This window comes from Mirounga leonina, unplaced genomic scaffold, assembly GCF_011800145.1.
Source record: "Mirounga leonina isolate KUSES-001 unplaced genomic scaffold, KU_Mleo_1.0 Mir_169, whole genome shotgun sequence".
Lineage (NCBI taxonomy): Eukaryota > Metazoa > Chordata > Mammalia > Carnivora > Phocidae > Mirounga > Mirounga leonina.
The window spans coordinates 3,250,664-3,262,884 of record NW_023270431.1 but is presented as its reverse complement, the minus strand read 5'-3'; the positions used below and the strand labels follow the sequence as shown (position 1 = coordinate 3,262,884).

At 36.5% G+C, this 12,221-nt stretch overlaps 1 long non-coding RNA gene across 1 annotated transcript in view; it reads left to right on the top strand.

Annotated features, from left to right (window-relative positions):
- Positions 1–10,539, top strand: part of LOC118017329 — a 45,718-nt gene extending 35,179 nt beyond the window's left edge. Inside the window, exon 5 of the long non-coding RNA XR_004681119.1 lies at positions 10,284–10,539. This is a non-coding gene — a long non-coding RNA (uncharacterized LOC118017329). The remainder of the gene's footprint in view (positions 1–10,283) is intronic.
- Positions 10,540–12,221: the final 1,682 nt, after the last annotated feature.

Genomic DNA, 12,221 nt, shown 5'->3' with positions numbered 1-12,221 from the left:
GAAAATGCCAGAACCATAGTAAGCTCTCAATGAATGTGAATGAATTGAACGTGAATAAACACTTTCCTTTTAACTACTGTTTCTCTCCTCCTGGGAGATGGAAGAATCAATACCAATTAAGAGAAATATTCTGAACATCCCAACACAACATGATAAATTTACTTAGGCCAATAATAAAGTAGTGATTTTTGTATACACACCATTCTAAAGAAGAGAAAAGGTGATTGATTTAGGAATATGGAATGCTATTAAAAAGATACTGATCTCTATCATGTGACTTGCTTTGCATGACATTAAAACAAATAATCCAATCTTACCAGGCCTGTAACAGCAATCATAGGATGTCCATCATAGAAGATGTGCAATTTTTATCCCCATAGCAACATCTGTAGTACTTATGCTAATCACTTTAAATTAACCTTGATATGAAAAAAAAAATACCCTAGAGATACTGCTGTTGTTGTGGTAGTTCAGATGAGTAACCTGATTTTCTAATAAAATTCCACAGCAAAATTAGGATGATAACAAGATCCTGTTAGCAAAATTTTTTAATATGCATTGGTTAAACTATAACAGCAGTACTAGCAGAGGGTAATTAGAGGTATCACAGATAATGAGCTACCTTATTGATTATTGCCCTTCTATAACCCAGCATAGTTCAAGTAGAGGAATGTGTTTAGAGTAATTTGCACTTTAAAAACACAAGATAGGGGCGCCTGGGTGGCTCAGCCGGTTAAGCGACTGCCTTCGGCTCAGGTCATGATCCTGGAGTCCCAGGATCGAGTCCCACATCGGGCTCCCTGCTCAGTGGGGGGTCTGCTTCTCCCTCTGACCCTCCTCCCTCTCCTGCTCTCTGTCTCTCGTTCTCTCTCTCTCAAATAAATAAAAAAATAAAAAATAAAAAAATAATGTTGAATTCCTATGAGAATTCACTATATATTAGGTTACAAGATAAGTGAGAATTTATAAAATTATAGTTAATACCCTTATTTTATATATGAGGAAGCTGAAACCAGAAAACTAGAGTAATCTGCCATAACTCAAACTGGCTATAATAATTGTGTCAGGAGGGCGCCTGGGTGGTTCAGTTGGTTAAGCGACTGCCTTCGGCTCAGGTCAGGATCCTGGAGTCCCGGGATCGGGTCCTGCATCGGGCTCCCTGCTCAGCGGGGAGTCTGCCTCTCCCTCTGACTCTTCCCCCTCTCATGCTCTCTCTCTATCACTATCTCTCTCAATAAATAAATAAAAAAATCTTAAAAAAAAATAAAAATAAAAAAATAAAAACACAAGATAATGACAATTTTACATTTGTAACTATAAATTTTGGTATGAACTTAGTGCTCTCTTTTTTTTATAGGAATATTTTCTGTAGTCACCAGAGCTTAAGAACAAATTTTACCCACCTAGGCATAAATCCATGGAGTTAAAAAAAAAAAAAACAAAGACCTCTTTTGTAAAACATGCATTGTTATACAAATGAAGTACTTAGGCATTAGGCCAAAGGCACACATTTTCATTATTGGTCCAGTGATTTACAAATGGTGCTTTAAATGTAATAATTAACAATTTATTTAGACGTTTATACATAAGAGAAAAGTAAGTTGTGCTATCAGATTTTGCAAAATGCCTAAGTGGGAGACCATTTCATTCTAGTATAAGTAAATTATGGAATTCTTATTAAGTGTTACCTTTATTTTAAAATCTATTTTACTAAAATATAAAATCAGATATAAAATTTTGTGTAGTCAAATGGCAGCAACTAAATTAGAAGGGAAGAGTATTTTCCGAAAATAAATATAACTACTTCTGTGTATTGAATTTTGAAGATTCCCCAGAGTAATTAAGTAATTAGGTTTTTGCTTCTGAACTGGATTACTTAAATATGGGGTAGCTAATTTTCAAAACTGTGAATCCAAGTGCTACTTGGCTCAAGGGACTAGCAAGTGAGATGGAAATATCACCTTTTGGGTAGTTTGGATTTGGCCCAAATCAATATATCAAAGACATCAAGATAGACAGATGAAGTTTTGTATAGAGTAAATCAAGTTTCAGAATACCTTGTGTGTGGTGAAAATAAAAATAATTTACTGACAGACACTAGAGATAGTAGTGATGTAGGGTTGGGAAGTATATTTATTTCCTATTGCTACTATAAAAAACTACCAAAGATTAAGGGGCTCAAAACAACAAAATAACAGCATCTTATAGTTCTGGAGGTAAAAAGTCCAAAAAGGATGAGCTAAAATCAAGGTGTCAGCCGGATTGTGTTCCTTCTGGAGGCTCTAGAGGAGAATCCTTTTATGTGCCTTTTCTAGATTCTAGAGGCCATCTACGCTCTTTGGCTCATGACTCCATCTTCAAAGACAGCAAGAGTAAAAGTAGTTCTTTTTGTGCTACTGTATTTCTTACTCTCTTCTCTCTCCTTCCCCTATTAAGGACCCCTCTGATTATATTGGGCCCACCTACATAATATAAGTTAATATCCCTAATTTATGATCAGCTGATTACCAATCTTAATCCATTCACAACCTTAATTTCCCTTTGCCCCATAAACTAACTTATGCATAGGTGTTGAGGATTAGGACATAGACATCTTTGGGCAGCCATTACATTGCCTACTACAGATGTAATTGTCAAAAGATAATCAAGTAGTAAAGAAATCCTTAAGTCATTTTTTTGCTCTGTGATGAGAAATAATATAATAATTATCTTTCATTAAACTAAATTCCAATTGTAGAATTATATTGAATTCAATTGGTGTAACACAATTAAATGTCCAATAACTATTTAGATTTCTGATGGAAGAAATAAATATATTCCTAGTTATGCTATTTATATATAGTTCACCTTTAAACAATGCAGGGGTTGGGACACCAGCCCCCATACAGTCAAATATCCATGTATAATTTTGACTTCCCCAAACTTAACTACTAATAGCTTACAGTTGACTGGAAGCTTTACCAGTAACATAAACAGGCAATTAACACATATTTTATATGGTATGCATATTAGATGCTGTCTTCTTATCATAAAGTAAGCTAGAGAAAATGTTATTAAGAAAATCACAAGGAAGAGAAAATACACTTACAGTACTGTATTTTATCAAGATAAATCTACATGTAGGTGGATTTGTGCAGTTCAAACCTGTGTTGTACAATGGTCAGCTGTATAACTTTGTAGGTGGACCACTCAAAAAAATATGCCTTGTTGAGAATTTGGAACTGTTTTACCACGGAACCACTGGATATAGCCAAGTGGACCAGGATACTATCTTTACAATAAAACTACAGATATAAACTTAGCCACTGTCACTTCACTTCGTGAAAAGTCAGAAACAAAAACAACAACAAAATAACCTCCTCTATTATATGTATTTTTAAGTCACCTTAATTACTTTTCAGAGTATGGAAAGATACTACTTTTATAATAAATTGAATCTTGCCTTAATCAAAATGTTTTAAGTTGAATAATAAGTAACTAAGTATACACACAGATGGCATTAATATATTAGTAGGTAGAAGTAGGCATTAACTTGAAAGAAGAACAAATTTAAGATAAAACTACCCTTCCTGGAGAAGTATAATAGGACACATTAGAAAATACAAAACACATTCAAGACAAAAGATCATCATAACCTTGGATAATTGAAATCATTTTATACTATGAATTTCAATTTATGAAAGTAGAAAGATATTTTGTAGGGATATATTTCACTAGAGTCGAAGTTAAGGCTATAACTGAACACGATTAGAACATAAAAAATTAACAATGTTAGAATCATTAACAAAAAGGCTCTTGAAGACAGTCACATAATTCTTAAGGCTCAGGGAGAATCATTTTAGTTTCACTAGTAATTACTTATAAGCCTTATCTTAAGAAAACTTCCACATTTTCAAAGGAAAATCTGTATCATTTTGACAGAAACATGAAAAACTCTTTTGTCTAAAACTTTCGGGTGCTGACTTAACTGACAACAGGTCTGCAGTATTAAGATTATCTATAATCAACTCAGGCCTTTATTTGTCCTTTATAGATAAAAATAGACCCTAAACTTCATTTTACTTCTCAATGAGCCACATGCATTTCGGTTTGTAAACTGTACACAAAAGTTGCTCAATCATTTTACCAGGCCAGGTGCCTTAAAAAAAAGGGGGGGGGCGCGCTCCTGGGTGGCTCAGATGGTTAAGCGTCTGCCTTCAGCTCGGGTCATGATCCCAGGGTCCTGGGATCGAGTCCCGCATCAGGCTCCTGGCTCAGTGGGGAGCCTGCTTCTCCCTCTGCCCCTCCCCCTGCTCACGCTCGCTCTCTCTCTCAAATGAATAAATAAAATTTTGAAAAAAAAATCCACTGAAATTTTGTCTCTGTGCCATAGATCTCTGAGATGGCAATACTGAACAGAAATAGCAGAAGGGTAAGTTCAATCAGTGCCATCATTTGACACAGCATGGAGAGAAAAACTTCAGTTTGTTTGAACCTCTTTCCTATGTAAGTGTAGGCCTGGCACTGACCTCCATTCAATGTGTAGGATATGAGGTATTTCTTGTCCATGCACTTCAGACAACTGGACTTGTACAACTGTATATGGTAACATCCAAACCAGAAATGGGATAAATTGCTTGAGTTGACAAAGGGGCAGCGAGGATTTTTAAACTAATTAAATAGCCAATGTTTGTTGAGTTTTTACTATGCACCCGTCTCTCTTCTAAGAACTTATATCTTGTGACTAAGCTAATGGTGACCTTGACACTGTGAGGTTACTATGAGGAAACAGAGGCACAGCAGGCTGAATTATTCATCTGAAGGGACCTGCTATTAAGTAGTAAAACTGGAATTTGAATCCAGGAGGTTTGACTCCAAGTTCATGCCCTTCTTCATGGTGTGCCTCTGGTGCGGGCACCAGGGCCTATTAAAGCCACTAACTATGTGGACAAAACCATTCTACAAATATGACTGTTTTAAACCACAGAAGGTCATTTTTTAATGCAAGAGTATTGAGAGCTGTATAGAAAATACATTTGAACTTAAAAAGCCAAACAAAGGAATGGCCACAGGAAGATTTTTAAGAACATACTAATTTAACTTAGATAATACTATAAAACTTCAGTCAAAATAGATTTAATATAAAGAAATGGTCAAATTAATTATCTTTGACTTTCAAAATAGATACGTAGTTTCCATTTTTAAAAGATTAAATGTAGATGGGTCAACATGAAATGAAAGAAACCTTTAAAGATCATGGTCATTAGGAACTGACCAACATCTTTCTCTGAGAACTGACACTTGAGCTGACTTCCAAAGGGTGAGTTGTCATTTTCCAGATTGGGAAAAAGTGGAAAGGGTGCTCATAAACAGCTACCAACACTTTAGGGCATGAAGAAGCTGATCATAGTCTCAAAAAGTTGAGCCCACTGTGGTCTGCAAAACAGCCTTGTATAGATGTCTATAGGTGGGCGAGAGGCTGTCGGGGGAATGAGATTTTTAAAATCCTGTATACAAATCTAAGAATGTTGGATTTTCTTCCATCAAAGAGAGCGGGAGGAGTATTAGAAGAAAATGAAGAGAATGTATCCAGATTTTTCCCTCAGGGTAAAGTCCAGCATCTTTTCCAAAGACAGGGTAAGCAGTATGGAATTATTGCCAGAAAAAATGATAGAAAGAAGAGATTTTTCTATGGAAGTAGAAGGAATGGCCAAGGGGAGTGATAATGAACACTTGACAGTGATAGCAGGGACAGAACAAAAAGATGGTCTAGAGTCAAAGATATTGTAAGTTATAACTGAGAGGTTGTGGTGATGACTGACCATGATGTTGGTAATAGTTAACATGAATAATAATTACTCTTTCCTAGACATTCTATTTCCCCCAACAACCATATGAGATAGATATTTCTGTTATCAACATTAGTTTCACAGATGAGACGTAAAGGTTAAATAATTTGCCATGATTATAGAGCTAGCAAATGGAAGTGTTAAAATATAAATATAGCCTGTTTCTCTGTGAGCCTGCATTCTTTACAACAATGCTGCAGCTTCTCTCCTTTGTCAGATCTGGGAGCAAAGAAAAGAGATGGCTCTAGGTTTCTGATTTTTTTTTTTTTATATTAGATAAATGATGAGTTCCAATAGCTTCTAGCTGTGTTCTCACCTGGTCTTTCCTCTGTGCATGCTCATCCCTCGTGTCTCTTTCTCTTCCTGTAAGGATACCAGTCTCATTGGATGAGGGCCTGACCCATATGACCTTATTTAACCTTAAATGTCTTTAAGGAGCAATATCTCCAAATCACAGTAGGGGTTAAAGCTTCAAAATATGAATTTGAGAAAAACACATTTCGGTCCATGATAGTCACTGAGGAAAATTAGATTAATGTATCTTGTACAGAGTTATTAGAAAAAATTAGATATTTAGGTTTATAAATTATCAGCACTTGAAATTATGGATGGTACCATCCAAGAAGAATGTGAAGAGAGAAATTAATCAGAACAAATATGAAATCCTGAGTTTCAGGAGGAAGGAAAGAAAATGAAGACAGTAAAGGAGAGGAGATATAGTAGGAAAAATGGGGTAAATGGATGCCACAGAAGGTGTACATTTAATGATTTGTGGAGCTGTCAACAGCTCCAAATGCTAGAAAGAAGTATAAAGAGAACTGAAAATGCTGTTTAATTTGGCAGTTTGGAAGACTTTAGTGATCTGAGCAAGTACAGTATCAGTAGGCAAGGGGGAAGAAAGATAGTATTAAATAGAGTAGAGGGCCCAGTAAGTGTGGACAGCCCTTTCAAGACCCATGGAGTGAAAGGAAAGAAGAGAGGAAGCTGCTTGAGGGAGATACAGTGAGAAGGTGAGCTGATCCAGGCTCACTCTGAGAGAGAACAAAGGCTAGAAGTTAGCCTTAGTTTACTTTGACTTAGGCTTTCTATTCAACCAGTAAACAGCAATGCAAAGACGTATGTATATAAGGTCAAAAGATCCAGTGAGTAGTTGCATCTTTTTATTGTAATTTCATACCTGCTGTAGAGTGCAAACAGCCTGGCAAGAGAAACCCAGGGCTTAGACTCACTCACTGTCTTTATAGGTTAAGGGAGACAGGGGTATTGTGGCATGGTACAGGGATGCAGAGGGAAAACCAGCACAGAAACTTCCATTCTATTTCTATATAAGAAAATTGCTTATCACTATTATATACTCCCAAATCACTGGGTTCGGCAAGACATTCCAAAGCAGTGAGCCTGGCATTGACCTAGCATGCAAGCAAGATTGACCTTATTTCACTTTTTAAAATAGAAGTATAATAAGTGACTTGAACACGTTCATAGGCTAAAAAAGAAAATGAGGGTAGAGAGAAAGAGAAGAGAGAAATAGTAATCTCCAGTGAGATCTTTGAGAAGATGGATGGAGCTGATGAGACATGGCACTTCAGCGGGCAGTTCACCATAGAGAAGAGGGAAGAAGAGAAACATCAGTTGGCGAAGCTAAATGCTGAGCTAGAGGAGAGAAGGCCAGTTGAGAAATTTCAATTTAATTTCTCAAGAAAGAGGTGGCAAAATCATTCCTGACATGGCATTAGTGTGCAGTAAATTAAGTAACTCAAGGAGACTGGAGACTATTGAGGACAAAGTTGTGGAAATTAGTAAGGTAGGAAAGTAATGACAAACAAAATGAAAACCCACCCCTTGGTGATATAAAGAAATAAAGCCACTAGTTTCCAATCCAAATTGTGCTAGTCCCTTAACATCATCCCAACTACTTGCATTCAAGTCTAAAATCACCTTTACGAGGTTGGCTAATGCCTTTCCTACAGGCCGCACGCACACCATGGGTGGGACCCAACAAGAATCCTGCGTCCTCCCTTTTGCCTTCCGAAGGCTGGGAGCTCTCCTGAGCCAGACTCTGCCCGGTCTGGACCTCTGGCCTCTCTCACAGGGCCTCCTTGGTACGGAAAGAATAGTGTGTGGTTCAAGTGGGAGAAATAATTGCAGAAATAAACAAAGCACTTATCTCTTCAACAAATTAAAGGATTTATGTGTTTTACAGAAGTTGGAGCATTGATACTGAGAATAAAATTGACCTGGGAATCAGAAGATTTGAAAATGCTTATCATTTTAGTAAGAGCAAGAGAAAACATAGCTGTCATAAATTCCCACACACATTTGACAAGGATCTTAGATGGAAAGTAACTTGAGGAGATTTTGAGTGTTTTGAAGGCAGGATGTCTTATTTATCTAGCGTAACACATAGTAGCTAGTTATTTAGTAATGATTTATTGAAGAAATGAGTCCCACAACTTAAATCAACCCCTGTTCTAGGAACAGGACTGAGATTTAACATATAATTTTTAAATTAAATGGGAAGATGGATAGAAATACTAAAAATAATGAAACTTTCTTGTTTTCCAACAGTTATGGCAGATTCTATAGTCCTTCTTTATATTTCAAAATTTAAAGCAAATAAGGAGAATGATAAGAAAAGGGTGGTGTTCACTGCACAGACTTGCTTCGAGTTCCCAATTTAATGTTTAACCTTTTCTTGACAGGAAGTTTCACATAAAAGGGATGTATCTTAAGAATTAAAAGTGGTTCAGTCAGGGTGGTAAGTTTATGGGGTTTTTAATTTTCTCATTTTGTTTTTCTGTATGTCCTAGTATTTCTTCAGTGGAAGATGTCTGAGATTTATAAATGATCACAGGACTAGAACAAAGTAAGGTCCAGATGCTGGGTTCTTAAAGATAAAATGATTCTCTTTACCTATTGCATTCAGTTCAAACTTCTCCACTTGAGTCCAGCCCCACCCTCACTGTATAATCCTATTTCTTATGCATTCCCAAGGCCCAACTCTGATCAGGTTACCATGTGAGCTTTCATTCTCCCCGCACTCCCCACATCCAGAAGCCATTTCTCTTGGCCCCCTTTATACATACTCTCCCCTCCTTCAACATCCTACTTGAGTCACACCTCTTCTGAAAAATTTTGTTTTGATTCCTAATGCATGCTTCACTCTGTTACTGAATGCTGTTTTAGGTGAATAAGTACCATTAAAGCTTATGCTGCATTCTCAGAGAGTCATTTAAAAGGGAAATATCTATATTAAAAATCTTGGCTAGCTGCTCCCCAGCAGGGTCCAAAACTGGCTACGGATCTCCTCCGGTATATTCAATTTTTCATGATGCTTTCATTACAATTGGGCATTTCCTTGAATGCCTTAACTCCAAATGTTCCTCCTCTCTCACTGAGATGCAGCATCCTCTTACCCTCTTCTGGATCGTTGGCCTGATAACTGAAACTCTGTCAGAAAATTTTTGTTGGTTAAATTTTAATGCTATAAGCTTTCTGACATATGAAAGTAGAAAAACCTCAGTAAAGAAAGATGAGAATAGGCAAATCCTGTTACTGTCTGACCTACTAGTCTCTTTATATTTAGACATTTTTTTCATAGGCTATTTCTAGTAGAATTCATTTGCCTCACATTCTTTGAACAAGGAGCAGAATCATAATTCTAGGTTATTCTAAAGGTTTAAATATCTAAACTTTTATACTTTACTACTTAGGATGGGTAATACAACTCAAAAATTTTAGTGTGGGGGGGGAAATCTGTGAAAATGTTACTTGATTTATTTAGTCTTGAATTTTGTGGCCTCTTATCCATGAATGAAAAACAATGCAGTATTTTTATTAACCACACCCTAGCACCCTACTGGATGTATGTGACTATTACAAGGTAAGAGTTCAGTTTTCACACCAGTAAGTTCATAGTTCCGTGGGTGACACAGGCTTTATACATGCCCTATCTCAGAAGAGAAATGAAAATAGTAAACAGTGGTTTGTGAGAATAGATGCCTATTTTAAAGTTGTACCAATTAAAGTACTAAATGAGTGGCATGTTAATGTGAATTTAGAAAAGGAAAAAAAAAATAACTATGGATTGAAAAATTTAAAGACACCTTCTTTGTAGAAGTTATCATCTTAATGGACACTGTAGAAATTGCCTCTGTGGAAAAGAGAAGGGAGAGGAAAAACCAAGTATTGAAAATTTTTGTTCTTTTGAGATTTTGTACACAGGTGAGCCAGAATCTCTTCCTTTTCTGCATACATACACTCACCCACATGTGTATAAATATGGGTGGTGTGTGTAGGTGTGTGTGTGTGTGTGTGTGTGTGTGTGTTTGATTTCTCCTCTTAGCACTTTGGATTAATTTTGTTTATGTTTATGTCTGGATGCCAATATGTTTTTGTATTTTTAAACTATTAAGTGCAAAAAATGTATTCACATAATGTGCATTTTTCTTGAAGGAGCTGTGAACACGTTTTACTGCTGGAGTTATATACCTGTTGCAGGTCCTCAAAAGATGAGCACTTCGTAAGAACAATTTAGCCTATTTTTACTCCAAATACCACATTAATCCTGAGTTGGAAAGTTATCTTCACAGAAATAAAAGAGAATACAAAACATCCCCTTGAATTCACATTGTCTGTCATGCATGTATCTAATCACCACATCCCAACAAATTGGCATTTCTCTATACTCTTGTCTAAATTTTATGACATCTGCATGGTCTAAAGAGATTTATACCTTAAAAAATATTTTATTTGAAGGCATGAATAAATTTGAAAGCATGGAAATTCATTACTAAATATTCTTCCCTCTGATGAAATCCTCTTTTAGTAGAATTTGAATATTTCTTTAAAACAGTGTTTAATATAAAACAAGATGAAAGTGACTGGATATCTTCCAGATGAAGAGAATGGATTATTTTCTCTCAACTCATATCTAAAATTTTCAATAGCTTCTTAGTTTCTCAAATATATGTTGCATTTTAAAAGTTACTTCAACTATGTCTTTCTTGCAAGAAACTAATATTTAAAAAAATGACCCTACTATTCTCAAAGCTTCTAATGATGTCCATAGGGATGGAATAAGAATAATTTTTACTGGCTTTCTTCCTCAGAGTTATCAGTATAGAAGTTTTTTTTTTTTTTCCTTTGGTTTTATAGGTGCATAGAGGCCCGTTACTTATAATATGCATCTTTTTAGTGAAAGAGATATATCACTCTTCCACATGTCAATCATGTTACAAAAATTACTTCAAGTTGCTAGAATAGTTGCCTAATTTGAGGAGAGGAAAATCACCTGTCACTACTGACAGAGAATATAAAGTGGTAAGGTCATGACGGTACGTTTTACTTATAAGGCAAATTGTCTATCAGTGGTACGAAGTTAACAAGTTACTGAAAAAACTTTAGTGACAAATTCTTGCAATTTTTATCATACTTAGGGACAGTTGAAGGCATAGACAATCACAACCACATTTAAAACAAACTACAGGTTTCCCACCCTTAGGCGATATGATGGTGGTTAGCTTGCTTGGGCAACTATTATGGACTGAACACTTGTGTTCCCCCAAAAACCATATGTTGAAATCTAATCCTCAATGTGATGATGTTTGGAATTCGTATTACCTTTGGGAGGTAATTAGGTCATCAGAATGAGCCCTCATGAATGGGATTAGTGCCCTTGTAAGAAGAGGCCAGAGAGCTTTTCCCTCTGGTGCGGATACAAGGGAAAGTCTGTGACCTGCAACCGAGAAGAGGGTTCTCACCAGAATCGGATCATGCCAACTAACACCATGATCTCAGACTTCTAGATTCCAGAACTATGAACAAATACATTTCTGTTGTTGATGAGCCACTCCGTTTATGGTGTTTTGTTATAGCAGCCAAGGTTGAGGAAGACAACAGCCTACAAAAGTAAGCATGCTAGGTAAAGAATTCAATGTTCCCAAGGCTGCTGGAGAGATAGATGTCGCATGGCTAATCTGTGTTGCAATGTTCTGCTTTCTGATCACTTATTTTCAACTAATTAAAAAATCAGGTAATGACCTTTTCACCAAAAGAAGAGATGATAAATTTGGCATTCAGCTCTGAGGCAAAGAGACTTGTTGCTGAGAAGAGAACAAAATAAAAGGCTGAGCTGGGAGAGGGAGGGTGGTGGGACAGGACACCACATGTAGACAAAGCAATATCTGGTGTAAGTGAGGCCAAGAGAAGCAGTGTGTTAGCAAGAACTGCACTCCTTATTTGCTAAGAGCGTAGACTGTAGTGTTGGAGAGGAATGCATCCAACTTCTGCTCAGACTCCTACTAGATACATGGCCTTAGGCAAACTATTTAACTTCTTTGAGCCTCAGTTTCCTCATCTGTAAAATGGACCTTATAACAAACTTGCCATGGG